This window comes from Phycodurus eques, chromosome 16 (assembly GCF_024500275.1).
Source record: "Phycodurus eques isolate BA_2022a chromosome 16, UOR_Pequ_1.1, whole genome shotgun sequence".
NCBI classification, from domain to species: domain Eukaryota; kingdom Metazoa; phylum Chordata; class Actinopteri; order Syngnathiformes; family Syngnathidae; genus Phycodurus; species Phycodurus eques.
This window is the reverse complement of record NC_084540.1, coordinates 19,015,996-19,036,274: the sequence shown is the minus strand read 5'-3', so window position 1 is coordinate 19,036,274 and position 20,279 is coordinate 19,015,996. Positions and strand designations below refer to the sequence as shown.

General features: G+C 42.2%; 1 protein-coding gene across 2 annotated transcripts in view; it reads left to right on the top strand.

Annotated features, from left to right (window-relative positions):
• The first annotated feature begins 1,172 nt into the window (after positions 1 to 1,172).
• The window catches only part of stat5a (signal transducer and activator of transcription 5a), a 48,159-nt gene continuing 29,052 nt past the window's right edge, over positions 1,173 to 20,279 (top strand). For both annotated transcript variants that reach the window (XM_061701610.1, XM_061701609.1), the window contains exon 1: positions 1,173 to 1,316. The gene's annotated coding sequence lies outside the window, so the exon portion shown is untranslated. The remainder of the gene's footprint in view (positions 1,317 to 20,279) is intronic.

The window sequence follows — 20,279 nt, the reverse complement described above, 5'->3', positions numbered from 1 at the left end:
GGGCTCGTAAAAGTGAATTATTCAGCCTTGGCATAGGTTTGCGTGCCATCGTGTATTTGGATATTACTCACATACACGTATAAAAATGAAACTTCCTATTTTCATTTTCATTCCGTCAGAGCGACACCCGAGAAGTATTTCCCTCAACGTCTTTTCATTTCTCGTCAGTGCACTTCTAAAAAAGCCCCTTGACTACATTATGCTCTTTTTTTTTTATCATGGATATCTATCTTCATTAAAAGGGGGTAGGAGGGATGCAATTTGCACTTTATAATGAACATAACAGAAGGGACAACCTATTTCTATTTTCTTTCATGAATTAATTGTATTGCAAGATATAAATTAACATCTGACATATTGTTGCTTCTTTTTATTGTATAATGAGTTTGTCAACGAGGAAGTTAATCGACTAATGCAATGGAATTGAAAAAAAAATCAAAGTGCAACAAGTACAGTAAATGAATTAACTGGAAAATTAACAATGATTTACTTATCAAACATGAATTAACCCGTTTGTCAAATTAAGTGAATTTCACTTTTGAACCAAAGAGTGTCGCTGTTGTCCGGATTGACAATTAATTGATTATCATGTATTGTATTTTGAACAGATTAATTGCAGTCCATTGTAACTATGCTCTGTCTGTCTTTTATTAATCCTAAAACGAGTTGATGTGTAAGGGAAATTACATTTTGTCAAGTGGAATAGTGTTAAACTGTTCATTTTGTGGCTTTGCTTCTTTTTTTAGTCGTGTTCAGTCCAAGGAACAATTTCACTCACCGGTAATTTGTCCCAAAATATATTTTTTTAATTAATTACAAATATATCTTTGTTTATCCATCTATGACAGCGAGGTATAGTGACAGGCAGATAAATTAAACAAGGATAAAATTTGACACTAAGTACATTTGTAAGTAAATTGAGACATCATTTAATACTTTTTTTGGTTTTGTTTTTTTATTTTTCTGGTGAGATTTTATTTTGGTGTGTCGGGAGATATTTCGAGAGTAAAATGGGTTGACTTGACTCGCAAAAAGTTTTTAGTTTAGTTTTTTAATAGCTTCAAATGCGATTTATACGTCAATACGACGTCGTCCTCACGAGCAGTAAGAGGGAACCGGAAGTGGGCGGAGCCAGAGAGACCGCGAGAGAGAGAGAGAGAGAGAGAGAGAGAGAGAGCGAGAGAGGTCAGCAAACCATAACTCACTCCGCCGACCGACCGACCCACCGTGACAGCGAGCGAGAGCTCCCCCGAGTCACCGCAGCTTGTGGCCGCACTCGAGCACAGGAGAGCCGCGACAGTCGTCGCTCCACGGAGGTAAGAGTGACTCTTGTTTCTTCTTGTTTCGGCGAAAACAAACAAAAACAAAAAAACGTTTCGTGTGACACTTGACGCTCAGCTATTACGACACACTCCTAACGTGCTACGTATGTAAACAAATTCCGCCGCTTAGATGAACCGGTGACAGAGGCGGGGGGACTCGGCGCCGGTGTGTCCGCCGTACGAAGCTCAACAGGCGGCTGAGGGCATCCCTGTTCATGCCCCTCACCTCCACCTCCACACCCACACTTACTGGCCTTCGCTGTCACTTGTGTTTTTTTGTTATTTTTTGCTGTTTGCTGCTGTCTTGGGCTACTATCTGGTTACTGCCATGTCAAAGTAATTACTTATATTTCAGGAATGCTGTGTATAAATTGTAAATTGTCGCCACTTCTGGAAATGTAGCAAAAGTACTCATACTCTGTATTCAAGTAGAAGTACAGATACTTGTGTAAAAAAAAAAAAAAAAAAAAATGTAAATACTCTGGTAAAAGTAGTACTGATTCAATTCCTTTACTCAAGTCAAAGTAAAAAAAAAAAAAATAGTGCAGACTGTCAAAAATAAATAATTTATATTATCCAATATGTAAAATTTTGATAACTTTGCACAAAGAGAAAAAAGTTCATGCATATAAAATAGTTACTCACTTTTATGCCATCATAACAATGTGTTCCCATAACATTTTGTTGTGGATTTACTAGCCAAAAAACAGAAAAAAGCAATGACAACAACTGACAAAAAAATGCTCCTTACCTGTATGTTTTTCAGATTAGACGAATTTTTGAACGCTAGGAGCTGGCTAATTTTAGTCTGGCACAAATCATTCTGGAGCAAATAACATCAAACAATGCTCTTAACCTTGGATGGGGAATATCTGGCTTCTCCCAATCTGTGGCATCATTGTTGTTAACATTTCTGTATTCATGTTCTGCCTTATAAAGTTACAAAAACCTACAAAATTATGACAACAAATAATACAGGACTCTTTATAATGTAAATGCTCAGTGGCCAAAATTAACGAACAGAGCACGCCGCACGTGGCACGTCGGCCATACTTTGCCCTTCCCGAATTTAGATGGAAACTTTTTTCCCCCCCAAAAAATATCCACATTGAGGCACGTTTTCAAATTTTGCCAAAACGACACTGATTCTTTTCAGTTGTGAATTTATCTGTGGCTTATGTCATACGGTCACGCTATTTGCAGAGGTGGGAAGTAACGAAGGACTTGTACTACTATCAGTACTTTTACTTAAGTACTGATTACCAGTACTTTTGACACCTCTGGCTATTTGCGACGGGTCCGTCTGGAATGAGCACTCTGTGCCGTTTCGACTGGTGGCTTCGTCGGGGAGTACCTGTTCCCAGTGACGTCGCGATTAGCTGGAACTGAGCCGATCAAAGCTTTTTTTTGGGGGGGGGGGGGTTTTCCTTCTTCGGAGTGACCGAGCAATGAGTCAGTGGTGTCAGACTTCTCGTCATTGACCCGCACGACAACAGGAAGTCGGTTGAAGCGTTCAGATCTCGACATGTGACAATCCAAAACAAATGTGCGGGCTGTCAAGGGTGAAAGGGAAACGGCAAACCTTGTGAGGGAAGTGATCAGGAAATATGTGGTGACCCCCCCCCCCAACCCCTTAAACCTCCACCCTCTTACAGTTGCGCTAATCCACCGGTCATGTGACCACCAGCTTTCAGTCTGGAGCAGCCTGATCCATCTGTCGAATAACGCTGCTGATTGTTCACATCCCGAGCAGGCCTCCCCTTTTGCTGTCTCATGGTCGCCGCCGGCTCAACACGCACCAGTACGTAATCGCTCGATTTTCCTCGGGCGGTTCATGAGATCTCCTTTACTAACTTTCACTCAGTTGCTCCTGGCCACAAAATTTCACTCAGCCGCGTGAAGGAAGTGGCAAAGCTTCAGTGGCAACGGCCGACGGGGCGCTTCCTTTTTGGCTCTTTCTTTAAAAGTTGTGTAACGAGATGCTGGGCAGAGGTCACGGCCTAAATTGGTCCCAGGATGGATGTGGTCTGGATTAATCATTTTCTCGTGTTTGCTCAGTAGTCATCAGTGAGCCCAAATACAGGAACTGTTGCAACGTTCTGTCCAATGTACTGTACAAACAGCATACGTTATGGTGATGAAGTACTGCTTCCACGACATCCATCGATCGATTTTTTTGTATTTTTGTTAATTTTTTTTTAATAGTGCTCATGCTCATTGGGGTCACTGGTGAGTTGGAGCTTATTCCAGCTCAATTCCAGCGAGAGGCGGGTTCTACCCTGGTCTGGCCGCCAGCCATTCGCAGGGCACATATAGACAGAGAACCATTCAGGCTAATATTCATGCCTAAATACAGTTCAGAGTCTTTAATGGACTTTACACGCTTATTTTTGGAATGTGAGAGGAAGCCGGAGTACCCGAAGAAAACACGCACAAGCGCAGGGAGAACGTGCAAACTTCACACAGGAAGGCCACAGCTGAGGTTCGAACCCTAAGTCTCAGAACTGCGAGGCAGACATGCTAACCACTCGACCAAGCCGCTTGTCTCGTCACACTCCCTAGCTTCTGGCCGGTCCTCATGGTAACAAAAGCCAAACTTGACATTGGCCCTGCCACGGCCTAAATTGGGCTCAGGACGGCTGCCCAAATACACAATGTACTGTCCATTAGGGGTGCGCAATTTCACATTTTCACCTTTTTAAAAAGTGCACACTACTGCGATGGAAGTTGAGTCATCGTCAACTGGTTTCTGATGACGCCATTAATGTTCTTTTAGTACAGAACAGTGGTGCCTTGAGATACAAGTTTTTTGAGCTTTTTTGCTTTGTCTTGGTGACTCATCTCACTTCACAACAAGCAGCAGTTTGGCAAGTAACAGTAAATATTCTTATATATTCTAAATATTCTTCAAAAAGGAGGCTTCAAGCTGAAGGTTGCTTTAAAAGTAAACATAACCTAAATCGATTCTCTATTTAACTATGTCATCACTGTATATTTTTATAGGGTGTAATATTTGTAGAGTGCTATTTTTCTCGTTTAAAAAAAGCCTTACACGTTGTTTTGTTGTGTTTTGGGAGGCTGGAATGGATCAATGGCGTTTTCATTCATTTTCATGGGGAAAGATTATTTCAGATGTTTTTAAATCACGACCATGGTCACGGGACTAATTAAACTCGTATCTCAAGGTGCCACTATACTATCATTTCAAAAACAGTTACAGTGGGGGGGCTCGGCCCCACAACCGCACTACTGAAGCCCCTTTCATACTGTTGTAAAAGTTGGCGTTTGTCCATCTTTTTCTGTGAGCAAATAAAAAAATAACAGCCCTTGTTTCCATTCTTTTTTTTTTTAAGATGGTGTATTGGGCACGAAGTTGATAAAGATACTAAGGTAGTATCAGAAAAGATGCCCGCGTGGAAGGGTGGCACGTTGCACGCCTGACACTCACTTCTTCTGCCCTGCAGTGTTAAAAGCAAATTTCCCTGTCTGTTCTGTTAGTGGAATCTTTGTGCGAAAGAGGTTACAGACTACACATCCCATGGTGGAAACCAAAGCTATAGCTATACTATACTACTGCACTGGCGTAGTGGAAACGCAGCTCAGGTTTATGTCGAGCAGCAAGTTGAACAGGATGTGCGAGAGCTGAGGCTGTTGTGACTGCGACGTTAAAGCTTATTACGGGCTTACTGCAAACCGGTGGATGCCTCACCCTCAAATATTGCCAGAAGCAGGCCGCGGAGTCATGTTGACGTACGCCCCACGGGTTCAAAGAGTCGCCGGTGTGCTCCTGTGAAGCGAGAGCAACATAAACACATTAGTTGACTTGTTTTTGCTCCTGAATAACGCTGTTTGTTCACCGGATTTAGGTCGTGTCTGGCAAAGACGATAACATCTGTGTAAGATTACTGAAAGGAGGATCTGATTAACAAATTATGATTGTGGAAATTTCGATAATAATTTTCAATAATTTGGATGGATACTGGATTAGAGGGGAACTATCCAATCCATATGCAGTATTTTGGTCAATGGGAGTTTTTTTTTTTTTTTTTGGTAGAAGGAGACACATTATGCGCTTGTTTTTAATGATTTAAAACGGTTCCCATGTGTTTTAGTAACCTTGCTGTGACAATTTTTTTTGTGAAAATACACAAAGGATCAAGATCAAGCATGCATTATAATCCACTTTTAAAACCCTGGTTTCAATCACTCAGTTACAAGAGGTAGTCCTGCTTTATGCAAATGAGCCACTGCCCCTGTCATGGCGAGCTACATGGGTGGAGAAAGTGTGGGGGTGGTATTATGTAAATGAGATCCACTGTGGCATTATCCTAATTTTACACTTGGTGGGTGAGCAGACAAAAGTGTAAGTAAATTCTCCATAATATGATCCTCCTTCGGGCAGCATGCTGGACTCGTGGTTAGTGGTCAGCCTTCCTGTGTGAAGTTGCCATGGTCTCCCTGTCCTGTCGTGGGGTTTCTCCGGTTTCCAAAACATCTTATATTAATTGAAGACTCCAAATTGCCCATAGGTCTGAATGTGAGTGTTAATAGTTGTTTGTCTAGATACTGTATGTGTCCTGAAGTTGGCTGGCGACTGGCCAGTGTGTACCACGCCGGAAGGCTGACAGCCGTTCAGGCTCCAACCCAACCGCAACCTGCGATGGATTGATTGATGGATTTCTCCCTTCGAGTTAAAATTCCATCATGTAGTTACGGTTTGAGGAATGTGGTTGGAAGTGCTAGCACGTCAACAAATACATCTGCAGTCCGAGGCGGGTCTTCTACCTGCCACCTTCTGTTTTTCAAGCCTTGTAGACTGAGCTATGCAACAATGTGAGCTTCTTCTAGAGTAATATCACGCAAAGTCAGTGTCTGGATTATCAGATGTTGATCCTCCTCGAGTTGATCTGCAGCTCCCAACTAACGAGGCTGCTGGACGATCTCCGGCTCCCTTTACACGATGGCTGTAATCTCAACCTTCACACTTGAGGTCTGATTGCACATTTGAGTGTTAACAGCTTGCACCATTAAAGCCCATCTGTTTCCCGCCGCTGCCCCTCACAGGCATGCGGGACAGTTGAATCCATCACTTGCCGTCGTAAATAAAACTATGTGCACACAACGCTGCATGCTGTGAATTTTCCGTCATCCCTTGATCTTCCATCCCTGAAGAATGGTAAAGAATTAGGATTTCAAAATACACTGTGTCTGTCTTTGTGTTGTTACTAAAAAAAGCTATAATGGACCGCATAGTGAGCATACAATGTTTATTTTATATAATAGTCTTTGTAGATCTGTTCTGAAGAGTCCTTGAAGTGGCAATCTCCCAAGGCCAGAAATAAATTTCATTGGCTGTTATTTACTTCTTCTTACTTAGTGTGTGTGTGTGTGTGTGTGTGTGTGTATATATATATCCAACCATTTTCTTCACCGCTTCTCCTCACTAGGCCCGCGGGCCGCTGGAGACTATCCCACCTATCTTCGGGCATGAGGCGGAGTACACCCCGAACCGCTCGCCAGCCAATCACAGAGCACATAGAAACAAAGAACCATTCACACTCACATTCACACCTACGGGCCATTTAGAGTCTTCAGTCAACCTACCGCGCATGTTTTTGGGATGTGGGAGGTAACGGGAGCCATGTATGTTCATTGTCAAACATCCTGCTCCTGCTTTTGATTTCCATTTTCTGCTGGACTCGGTCAGTCTGGACTCTCCATCTGTACGCAGTTGTATACTTTACATCAAGATGTATTTAATGTGCATTATCTTGTGCATAGATGTTGTGTGGACTTTGTATATATGTGTATTAATATATATGCACATGTATATTGTAAAATATTGGCTGGTTGGTGGGAAGCAGGCTTAGCGTAACATTACGGGTATTTCCTACCCGATCTGCTCAGAAAACGGTCAGGCCAAAAATTGTAAGTGTTAAACCTGTTCAACATTTACGATGGCAAAACCTTGGGTCGAGCCACTCTGTGTTTATGATGTAAAATGTAACAATACCTTATGAAACTCGCTGAAGTTTGCGCTGTTCCCGGATACAAAATATACTTTAGTTTGTATAACCATGCATCCTCTCACAGGTCAGTCTTTGTACTATCAGAGATATCTGGGTTGTGGAAAAAGCCTTGTGACTGTCTATAAAGATTATGATCATTGTGAGATCATTTTGTGTGTGTGTGTGTGTGGTGTGTGCTGTGTTGATCATCTGCAGGATACCACACACCACATTTCAAAAATCGGTTAAGATATTTAAAAGCGCTGCGTACCAGGCTTTAGTTTCAGTTTCAGTTTATTTTTGAAAGGGGACAATGCAATTTCATAAAACACATGAAGTACACATGGTTAAAAAAGCCAGAATTAGCCAGAAGCAACTAGCCTCTTCACTCTGACTCTAATGCACGATGCCAGTTACAAACTTGCTCAGTCTGAGAGCCCAATCAAGCCAGCAGTAATGGTAAGTGAAATGGGAAATAGAAACAACAAAAAATAAACATTGCTTGACTAGACCTTGGCTTCTACTCAGTCATCCACACGACTCTGGACTAAAGTACGATTCTGTCAGAAATAGGTAAATGTGATTTACATTTACCACTGAATTGACCGTGTGTCAGCAGTGCAAGAAATATAAACATCACTTTATAGGACGGGTTATTAAATAATCACGTGCACAACCAGGTTCCACAGAGAGTTCCCAAGCAACTGCTTTGTGAAGATAAAGATTGCTGAAAAAAACATCTGTGTAGATGAACACTGTCAGTGTTGTTGGGAATGAGCTGCTGGTTACGCACGACTCCCGCATACCACCAGCGAGGAAAACATGCCACGGAAACCTAAAATGGAATAACACGGGCGGGCAAAAAAGACGTACATGAAGATTTAGGAAGTCTTTCCATATTGGGTGAAACAGATGAGGGTCCCAAGAGGTGGGGGCGGGGGGCTTGGCGAGCAGTGGCGCTCTGCATCCACGCCGGGTTTATCTAGATTATACCTCTGCCAACACCGTAATCACTCACTCGCTAGTCGCCACTGTGCGCACTGTTTTCTCAAAGGATGCCACTTCCAGGCTTTTTAGTGTCAAAGCATGATCCAGAGAAGAAATAGTCCCAGAAAAAAAGGCATAATTATAAAACTCAAGTGGCACCATGAGATACAAGTTTAATTAGTTCCGTGACCATGCTCATAACTCAAAACACTCATATCTTAAAGTGGCACTAAGCAGGCCCAAAAAATGGCACGTACATTCGACACACCACAGAGAAGAGTAATGTTAACAAGCCTACCAAATTTAAATGAATAAAACAAAACAAAAATCGCTAAAATCAGGTTTCAAAACTTGAATAATAAGGGCCAGCTCTCAGCTCTCAGATGCTGTGGGCGTTTCGAATGGATGCACCAAAAGTGAATCAAACATACTGAGGGGGTGATAACTTATACGATGTAAAATCACCTTAGGAGGCTCCACGTCAAAATTGAATGGTTATTGTGGACTATAATCCTAAAAATAAGCGCACAAGTCAACTGACCCTCACTGTTGGTGACATAATGTCACAGCCGAACAGGGCAGCGGACGACATCGGGATGGTTGGAGGAAGCCCAGGTAGTTAGACAGTTGGCACTGCCCCGTTCACTAGTATCAAGTTACCCACGAAGCCATGTTGTCGCTGGTGAAACTATCCGTCGTAAAATGCACACTGCAGAGTCGGGTGGTAATGTTGCTATTCAGCTCCCCGTCTGCGTGGGTCTTTAAAAAGTAAATCCATCGCTTTTTTATTTCCTCATTTTTGGGAGCTTAAAAAAAAACGTCAGCTAGCTGAGCTGTCAATTGAGGCATCCAGCAGAGACGCATTTTCGGAGTGTAGCAATCGTTAGCTTGCTAACTGCACACTGGAGTGGTAAATGGGCCTTGTTATGGAAGCTAAGCACAGCTAACTCACAACTGAGCAGCTTAGCCAAATTAAATGACGTCACTTTGTAGTGGGGGAGGGAACTCGCGCTAGAAAGTATACGCCCCAGCCCTGTGATGTCACAGGGCTGTCTTAGCCCCGCTCACAAAATCAGTCTAATTCTAATGTGAAAAAGATGCCTAAGCTATGGCTCAACAATTCAGCACTATATTGTTGTGTCTTTACATACGTTTTCAGCACTTATCTTCAAACATATTTAATGAATTTCGAAGAAAAAACACAGCTATCTGCTTAGAGCCTCTTTAAATCGTTTTTTTCCCATTCAAATGATGACCTGGTGTGCCCGCCTTTGCCACCGAGAGGTCGTTGCTTAAAGACTTCTATAACTGCGGCTATCGATGCTAACCGTTAGCATGTCAATGGAATTTTGTATTGTTTGTTAGCATTAAGCTAAGTGGACAAAGCTATGGAGTTGTTCTAATACAAAAGTTGCAATTCTCTTTGTTTCACGGAATGTTTAGTTTGACAGTACGACTTCAACTGGGAGTGGCATTAAACAGCTCTAGGCATCATTTTTGACAAATTGTTCAACAGTCGCCAAACTGCTCCTTAGTGTGACGTGAGTCGAATTGAGTTCACTGCTACCATACAGTACTCGTATCTCAAGTTTGCGCTCAAAAGTCCAAGCAACAAATCTGCCGAATGACTGCTAGTATTTTGAGAAACTCCTAAATCAGGTCACTCCTATCTCAAGGCACCACTATATAAGGAGTATTTATTGATTTATTGATTTTTCGCACATTTTGGCGAGGCGCAGGGTGAAGGGAGGACTTTATTTGCCATGGCAAGAAATTTGCTGCAAGAACACATCTATTATTCTTGATCCTTGGTGTATTTTGACAGAACAGAAAAGTTCTCCTTTAAGTACATTTCCTACTTTCCCACTGACACACTCCAATTTTTTTGTATAAAGTCTTCCCAGATTAGTGTTTTTTATAACCCAGTTCTTCATGTACTTGTTCATGCAACAGCCGGACATCATGTCGTCCTCACGCATACCAGCCATGTTTCTTCCAAGAAGACATTGTCATGACATCATGAACCCTGGCAGAGTCTCTCTTGGCCTTCAGACCGAACCGCTCCTCCTCCCCCTCCTCACTGGGCCTCCTGTTTTTAGATTCGCACTGTACCATCTCGAAAAGTGCTGAGTAACCAAAGAACGCATTTTGAATGAAGCTATATTATACTATGAGCCATACCATGTGTACCAGGGACCACAACCACACTATTTTTAGTTCAAGCAAACTAAACTCTCTTAAGTGATCAAGATGGGTGCAGCCTGCTGGTTTTGTGGATTAGTTCTCTGTAGGGTAAAGTTGGAGCTGACCTTTCAATGAAAGCACAGCACTTGGCACACAGGGGCTGGGGGAGAGAGTGCGGCAAGTACAGCGACAGCGTGGGGGGTTGGGACTGGTGGCTGCGGCTATCCTGAGATAATGCATGTGAGAAATCGCAGCTAACTGACCTTTGGCCTGTGACGAGTTTGCAACATCAAAGTCCAGCGTTTCTCCAAAACGGCTGAAACTGGTGTTTACAAGGTTAGACGCTGAGGGGGCAAAAGGAACAAGGACATATGTGGAAAAAGGACGGCGAAAAGTTGGGCAAACGGGAAATCGGGCCACAATGAACGAGAGAATTGAAATTCTTCAATCAAAATAGACACATGAAAAAGAATTACAGTACACTTATTATTATTAAGCTACTCAGGCTACGTTCACACTCTAGGGCATGATGCCCAATTCGGATGCTTTTGTTAAATCCTATCTTTTTATGCAGTCGTTCACATTACAAAGACAAATACGGCTTCTGTTGCGGACGGAACGCGCCCGTGACGTCACACGCATGCGCACTAAACCAGACGTCACGTTGTGCACGTGTACAACTGCGAGGCGGCGTGTTTACGGAAGTAAATGTGGCCCCTCAACATGACGGCATTTGTGGCAAAACCAAAAGATTTTAGCTGTCAAATTACGCTTAGTGTAACTGATTCATTGTGTGGAGTACACAATGGAAACATCTTCAAACACACACACACACACACACACACACAAAAAACCTTCCCCCATGTCGACAACTTAGCTGGGTGTTCAAGTATGTCCCGCTTACTTGAAGCTAAATTTGCCGTTTACGTGATAGTTCTTCCATGGAGTCCGAAAATGGCGAATCTTCGCCCAGTCTAGCTGCCAAGTCATGGATGGAGAAACTCATTTTGGGGTGGTTATTATGTAAATGAGGTGGACATTCAGAACTGCTCGCTCACAGACACGTTTTAAGAAATGCCTTGGTTGTTTATTTTAATGCTGGATGAGTGGCCAGGCACTTCAGAGACCCAACTATTTGTACACAAACAATAAAAAAGTGCTGTAATTTGTCCTCTTAGCGGCTCATTTGTTGTATGCTCACCAAATGTATGAAAATCACGTCTTTGTTAAGTCTTGTAAACGTCCCTACCTTATACTGTCCGTTGCATTGGAATGGACATGAAAGCAGACTGCTGAGCCCGTTTGAACTCTGTTGTTTATCAAAACAGCAGCACATAGTGAGGCAAGGAAACTGGGCATGCAACGTAGAAAGCACATTACAAAATTTCGTCCAGAGGAACATGATTGTCTCGCTAACGTCTGTCCAAAATCAATCATTTCGCAAACCCAAAAGAATAACTTTGTTATTTGAGCTAGATTGTTATCGTAATTACCATACAAAGAGAATTTGATTCGATCTCAGACGCTCTTTCTTTCAGAGCTCGTCATGTAAATAACCCCTATTTCCACCAAAACACACACACACACACACACACAGCCATGCGCTCACTACCTGATACAGCGTGACGCCGCTCGCTGTGGAAAGGTCACAAAAATTGAGCCGACACGGCTGGGCGATGACATGAGCCTCCTGGAGAGGAGGGTTAACCTCGTTACAGGGGCTTCGGGACAAATAAAAAGAATTAGGCGCCACTTTGAATTGTTTAACATAGTTAAAAGAGGCTAGCTAACTGGATTAAGTGTAAATGCAAAGTGATTGGCTCGGCTGTCAACTAATTTAGCAGCACATCCTTTTTAAAAGAAGGTATGGAAAACATTGATTTTTGGCCATTTCGCTCCTCTCATACATGAGTGCACGACTTGCGCAAAGTTACTCGCAGCGATCTGGGCCACTTAGATATTCAGTAGAGCGTCGGCCCATGATGAACCGTACCACCAGGGACCGGTTTGCCTCATGAATCAGGATATACTGTAACTACGCAAATATTGTTTTATTCGAGGCTAATTTCTTTGTTGCACATTATACATATGCAGAATGATTTTTCAACGGTATGAAAACAAGCTTACGAGGCTTTAAAGGAGAAATAATGCATTTTTCCCCCACAAATTAAAACGGTTTCAAGGTGTCTTTGTTGGGCTTTTGTCAAAATATCCCAAATGTCAACTATTCTAGTACATTTTACACACTTTTCTCGTCTTGCTGAACTCAGCCTGTTTGTCTCATGCAAATGAGCGACTGGACACCCCGCCCTTTATACTGCTGGGCCATGGGTGAGTACGGATTTCGGTTTTCACGCTCTCTATGTACATCATTTAAAATGCGAGTAGAAGAAATGTGATCAAAGGTTATGGGCATCATGCATATTCCAGTAATTTACTTACCTGCATACATCTGTGGCCTAAATCTCAAGATAAATTCTTCAGGTAATACTTTTTTGTACTTGAAAATTCCTCTCTTAAACAAATACTAAAGGACAAAGTATTGTCAAATGTTCTGCCTGTAATTCATATCATATTCATATTAAGGGACCAAACAAGAAGTCATTCATCATATATATTTAGATGAATTGGCTGATTAATAGATTATCAGATATTTTTTTTCTGCCAAATATCGGAATTGGAGCTGGCTTAAAAAAATCCATATCGGCCGGGCCCTAACCGATGTCATTTGTTATCGCTTTGGCTTCACCTCAGGAGCCCGTTTAAACGCCACTCGAAGTTGCGTTAGCACCGTGTTGGTTTGACGTACTGCCAAAAGCATATTGCTAGCTGTGACGTCCTCTAGCCAAAAGCTGAGTGTATCCACTGGCTAGAGCGCGAGGCAGTTACACTTTTTATCCCTTACTTAATATGTTCCATGTGGGAACTTGGTTTTGCTCTCTGCTGTACCGAAAAGTACAAATTCCTGAACCCCAAATGAAGCACATTAAGTCTCTCTATAAAAAAACAAGAAATTGTTAATATTAACATGCTCATAAGTAGCTGCGAATTGTGTTGAAAAATGAGAACTACTGTCTGTGTACCGCTGCTACTAAAACTCAATGTAATATGATCATCTGATAATAAAAATAAAAAAAGAGTTGGCAAACTGCTGTAGCTGAAATTCTTGTTTTAGACAAGTGCTCTGTTGTGTCTTGCTTCCAAACGTCTTCAGCTAGCTGACCATGAAATAATAAAATGCCATTTTTTTATTCATGCCGTTGTTATTTCCTGTCTTATGTTAACCTCCCCAGGGGTGAGGCTTAAATGCTCCCAGCCCTGTTTGACATATTTGGATCCCCTTTTGCTCCCAGTTTGACACAGAGGGAAGGGGAGGGGGGCTCTCTGGGCTGTTTGTTCACTTGTCAGATGACATTTAACACTGTTTGGGAAGACAACAAGGCCAGGACGGTAGCGAGCTGGCAGGGTGGTCCGCCGGGTGGGATTGAGCTTCGGGGTACTTGTTGTCAAAATAAAACACAACTTGAGAGGGAGTCATATTCTGTATTTTGCACCCAGGTTTGAATCTGTTTTATGTTATTTTAGTTTTGATCAGTGACATAACATAGCGGTTAAGTCTCGTTATACATGAAATGTTACTTCAAATACCTTTTTGTTCAAGGGAATTTGTTAATGCCATGTACATGAACTGTTTCACAGACGGTTTCAATTAACCTTTTATTTGTTCCAGATAAACGTCAATTTGTCAGTAATACAAACCGGATTGGAAGCTGGTTTATTATAGAGAATGTCCAATGCGCCAAGGTTCCTATTCAAAAGAACATTTCACCCATTGTTTAGAAACTGGGTTTTTAAGGGCACCATTTTCCATATGATCGCTTGGCACTTTTGTTCTTGCTCAAAAGCAGTAATTTCTCTCTCTAATGACAAGCCCACAATTTCTGCTTTGTCCGCCCGTTTTAATTATGTCAGGATACATCAATCGCTGCGCCCAAAATAGCGAATGTTCGCCAATGGATAATTATGTGATTATAAAATTTCAGTGCCTTGACTTCAGAGCCAGACCGCAACATTGTTTGGCGTTCATTCAAGTAATCATAGGAAAAGCCTGTGTACGTAGGTGCTAAATGTTTTTGTTGTTTGACAAGAAGCACTCAGTAAACACGAGCTCACTCGCCATATGCTTGTCACTTGGAATCGAACGCAGTGTGTCATGTAGTAGTATTTGGGAACGAAGAAGAACCCAAAGTCCAGTGCATATTGGTTAGTTATCTTATTAATTAAATTACATTCCATTACATTGTGGTATTTGAGTTATGAATGGCATTTCAACCCTTTTAATTGACGGTTTCTAAAACATTTCCAAAGCTTATGATCATGATTGTCATCTTTTTTTTCTTTTTTTTTTTTTTTAAACTTTAGTGAATCACCAAAGTGCTGCGTGCATAGATCTCGCGCAAGGATGCTAGAATGTGCTAGAATGTGGTGCTAGAATGTGCTAGAATCAGGTGCTAGAATGTGGCACCCCACCTTGCCCCAATATATTGCACTGAGCTACTGCGCATGTCAAACCTTTAACGAGAGTCAATGGGTAAAGATATGTGCGCCCTCAACCGTAAGCGTCACTAATCAGACAGCACACCTGAGCGAAACAACTTTATTCATCATTGACTATATACTATGTATACTGCTCATCTAAAAAAAAAAGAAAAAAGAAAAAAAAAAAAATATATATATATATTTTTTTTTTCTTTTTTCTTTTTTGACTCTCGACTTTTTTGACTCATTGACTCGTTAAAGGTTTGACACCGTATGTGTCAAACCTTTACCGTATGTGTCAAACCACTACCGTATGTTCTCGGCCAACATTTTTTGTACAAAGCTACTTGATTTGGATCTTCTGTGACTTCTCATGTATTGTAATCCATCTGTTGGTGCTGTTCTGATAAGAGAGTGAAGATGCAGATTGCCAATTTGGCATCTCACACTGGCTAGCTAGCTCACCGGTGACTTGCTGACTGCCATGTGTTCTCAACCAACTTTTTGTGAACAAAGAAATTACATTGGCCATGTATAAGCGGGTGCAGGAGCAAGTAATGTTATTATGATATGTCATGAAGCTGAGTTGCCCAAATACCTGTACAGCATTTGAAGACATATTTGTATTTACATTTGGCTTAGACCTTTCCGCCATTTGTTCAGTCGGGAGATATATCTGTAATGTGACCTTCAAACTGCTACCTAATTTTCAAAACAAACCAACCCCCTGACAGATGGTGTTTTTTTTTTTTTATTACTAGAAGTCAACATTGAGTCTATATGTGCCTTTTTTCGCACGTCTTGCACTTCAAACTACTCTAATCTTATGGCTGCCGCTTCACCTCAAATAGCCCGACTTGCTCCGAGGCATCTGTCCAGATGGCTGCAAAGTGTGAGCGAGGGATGGGTGGGAAAAAAAGGGGGTTGGGTGAGACAAAGCAGGTCATTGGCTAGCCAAGCTCCGGCTCCAAGGGCGAGAGGGCGGGGAGGCGGATCAGGGGGTAGGTGGCCAGCTGAGTGCAATGAGGTTACGCTGTCATAGTGCTGAGATCTGCGTGTGGCGTTTGATCTATTGCTATTTAAACAATCCAAACATACTGGATATACAGTAGGGCGGTGGCCAGTTTTTAGGCCTTGATGCACCACTACAAAGGAATTGAAATAAAATCAGTGGCAGTGTGATTGAAGTGTAGACTTTTTACTTTGAAGGAGACACATTAGGCTTTTTTTCCCCACAATTTAAAACAGTTCTCTGTCGTCACAGTGTCTGTGAAATGCTTCATGAAACTACCCCAAGGACCAAGAATGATCGACAGATGATAGATGTCTTGTATTGCTGAAATGAGTCCGTTTAAAGGGACTCGCCCTGTCTCATGAGAGTGAGACTGTGTATGGTGCCCCAAATACTGTTGGGCCAATGGCGAGTATAGATTTTGTTACCATGACGACTGGGGTGGGGCTATGGCTTTGAACAAGCAAGTAAAAAGTCCACAGTTTGGGGGGGGGGGGGGGCAATTTGCAAGCCTATAAAGACAATTAAAATGTTTTCACTCATGGATGCAGCACTTAATACACTGCACTGTGTGCATGTGGCACATTAACGCATCACCAAAGGCTCAACACAGTATCCTCAACTACTGCATCGAAAACATCGCTGAAGAATCAACTGTGTGCCATAGATCAGAAGCTAATGCTGTTAGCTAGCTCTAAACTGTACATTCACCAAAGCTCAATGCGACTCTGCTTATCTTGAGACTTTTATGTGATAGCAGGATGGTGGATGTGGGTGTTTCTGCATGCTAGTGCATCTGCATGATAGTGTTTCAGACAGTACGTGTGTAGTAAAGTGTGTAGTGTAGCTGATCACGCCATGGGCGGAGAAACTTGACGTTGTACATAACAGTGAGTAATTCTCTTAAAAGGTGTGCATAATCCTAATCTAGCCGCCTTCTGGTGTTCCCGCCTGGGGCACCGGGAAGCAATATAATACAGTCATACAGCCACAAACAAAGAAGAATAGTACTTCTTCTACTGCCACTGTAAGTGACTCAGTAAGATGCTGAATATTAGTATTTTTTCATAGAGGATTAAGAATATATACCTGTGAGTATTATTATATTATCTGTCTCCACGTGCTACTCTACTGTATGTCTTCAAATATCCGTCGCTTAAAGGGTTCTAAAACTGCGACTGTCGATGCTATCCACTAGCACGTCAATGGCATTTTCCGTTTTATGTTGGCATTAAGCTCGCGTGCCGTTCTTTATGAATTGTTCACGATTTACCGAACTGGTGCTTATTGTGAAGTGAGTTGAATTGAGCATACAGCGCTAGTATCTCAAGTTTGCATTCGCAAGTCGAAGCAAAAAAGTCGTCCGGATGACAGCTCATATCTCGAAAAACTCTGAAATTGGGTCACTCATATCTCAAGGCCCCACTGTATTTGTGACTCACCTACTGTTCAGTGATTGGAAGCAGAACCAAAACTGTTTTCAGTGGCGTGATGGCAATTTAGCCAGCCATTACAAAATGAATGCTGTTTTCATGCTCGGCCTCTATTTTCAAAATGACTCCAGTTCTATTACTGAAAACAAAACCAAAAGCAGGAAGGCCACATTCAAGAACAAGCAACACAAGATGTTTTGTTGTAAAGACAGCATTTGGTGACGTCCTGTATCAGCAGTGGTTGGGGAAGCTTTTTTTTCTTCCTAAATATACATCATACAGCAGGTAGTCAGAGTTGACTAACCGCTCTCGTGTTTGCTTTCCCCAACTGGTTCAATTTGCCGGCGCAAAGCGGGTCAATGACACGCCTCGTTATTTTCCATGTCGTCTAGATGAGTCCTGCAGGGGAGCTGTCACCTGCGGTGAATTATGACTCCCCTGATTGATTCCACATCAGACGAACTGCTGTTTCATCAGTCAACATGCAGGCCGAATGCTGAGGGGCAAGGAAGCTGCAGTGGTTGCACTACTTGAAGGCGTGATGCATTTTTTGTGTGTTTCAAGTGTCTTTATAACATGTATGTGGCATGTTTTTTTTTTTTTTTAATGAAAGGATTCATAATTACAGTACATTTTACACACATTTCTTGTCTCGCTGAAATAAGCATGGGCCCTGACCTTTAAAGCCATACACATTCAAAGTCATGGATACTACAGTGGTGGACAAAACTAATACTGTGTAATACAGTACCGTTAGAGATGCATCACAATTTCAGATTTTTTTTTCCAACCCCTAATGCCTTCTTCTCCTGATTCATATAAGTGACAATCCGAACCGCATGGTTATCAAGACTTTGTTGACGTTCGCCCACACTGTTGACATAACCCATAGAATAACCGCTGCTCTAATCACATTTGAGAAAGCAGTGTGACAGGACCTTGTGCTTTTACTTGCGGCACGGCGACTGTGGTTGCACCGCCGCTGTTAACGTCGTGGCTAACGGCTGTCCTCAGGCTCGCTGTGAACTATTCCTCCCTCTTCACACAGTTACATTGTTACTCACCTTTGCACGCCCCTGTATGTCTTGCTTGTCCAGTCTTGCTGCTGTGCTTTGAGCAAAAACAACTGCAATGGCTAGTCTGGTAGCTTTCATCAAATCGTTTATTTTAAAATTTCATCCCAGCGATGTTTTTTTCAGTTGTGTGCACTGAGAGAATATTCGTCCACAGGTTTTTAAAAAAATAGTATACATTATACAGTATATATTGAGAATTCCCCAAAAGTAATGCATGTGCAGTGGAACGGTTCCACTGGAACTTTAAAGGTCTTCAAATAAGTTAACAACCGTAATAATGATGCGGATCAACAATAAAACGTTAGCTCGAGTGTAATAATCGTAATAGCAACAATATAACACTGAGACCTCGGATAACAAGTCGCAACGCGTACAGCGGCATTGATAACCGTGGGTGACTTAAATATGTCTGACGTCATGAACCTATCCCCACAATCGGTCGTGCATGTGTGCAGATAATATAACAATGCTCACAGGCATATATTCTTTATCCTCTGCGAAGAACGACGAATAATCCTGCCCGTACTGAGAAGCCGAGAGAGGAGCTGAGTCTCCAGTCCTGTACTGTATATCCGTCCAAGGCGCGCACACACCACAATGAGCAGCACACTGTCTCGGCAACACTGTACTTTTAATTTTCTGCATTTTCTTTTCCACTCTACTTAAGTAGCGGCAGATTTGACGCTTGTTTGTACCTAAAATTTTGCTGGCAACACAAAGCAAAGAATCTGCTTTGAAAGTGGCATCCCAATTGAGTCAAATATTAGCCCACACGCGAGAACACATTTTTAACCGACGTAGATGAAGGTCAAAAGATGACCTTTTTAAGACGGCAGTGTGTCTATTGGATACAGATGGCAGACGACATGGCGAGTGGGCCAACCGTCGTACATAATCCCATCTCTTGGGAGCGTGGTTTAATGGTATGTTTTCCACATTAGAAAGCGAGTCAAAAGACGGAGGGACTGGAGCGGTGGTCTGGTGGGCGGATGTATACGTGGCAGCATTCACATCCGGGTCCATGTGTGCTGATACGCCACCGAGCTAATGAGTGATTTCCCCCTGTTGGCAGCGTGAGGGGATTTGGGCTGCTGCGTGGCAACGTGTCCCCCGGGCCCGAGACGGCTAGCACAACAGTCTTCTTTTTTCCTTTTCCTTTTCTTTTTTCTTCTTCAAAAGCCTCTTATAGGAGCCCTTCCTTCAAGCTGTCAACCACAGTTACAGGTCATGTGTCCACGCGCTACAACAAGATTTCTCTGTCCTCCTCCCGTGATGGTTTAATTCAATAAGCTAAGCGTGAACTTGTTGCTTTGATTTTCAGTAACCACGGCAACTTTTCCACTTCAAAATAAGAGATATATAAACGTCGACCAAGAGTGCTGGCTTTAAAGGAGATGTAGAGAGATTTTTAGGTGATGCTCCTCATCTTCTCCCGTTTCATTTGAATTGAATCTGTCTCGTAAATTTGAAGCACCACGGAGAAGAGTGTTGTTAATGATCCTCCCAAATTTGAATTTAAAAAAAAAAAAAAAAAAATGTGTGTATGATACGGTTTCAAATGTTTTATAGCTAATTTCGAGAGAGAGGGTGAAATGTTACGCAGGAAAAAAATATTTTTTAAGAACAGGACATTTACTGTGAATAACAATGTCAGTTTTCTTTGTAAAACAAGTATCATTGTGTAACAAAAGCTGTTACTCACTATAAATATTGAAAAT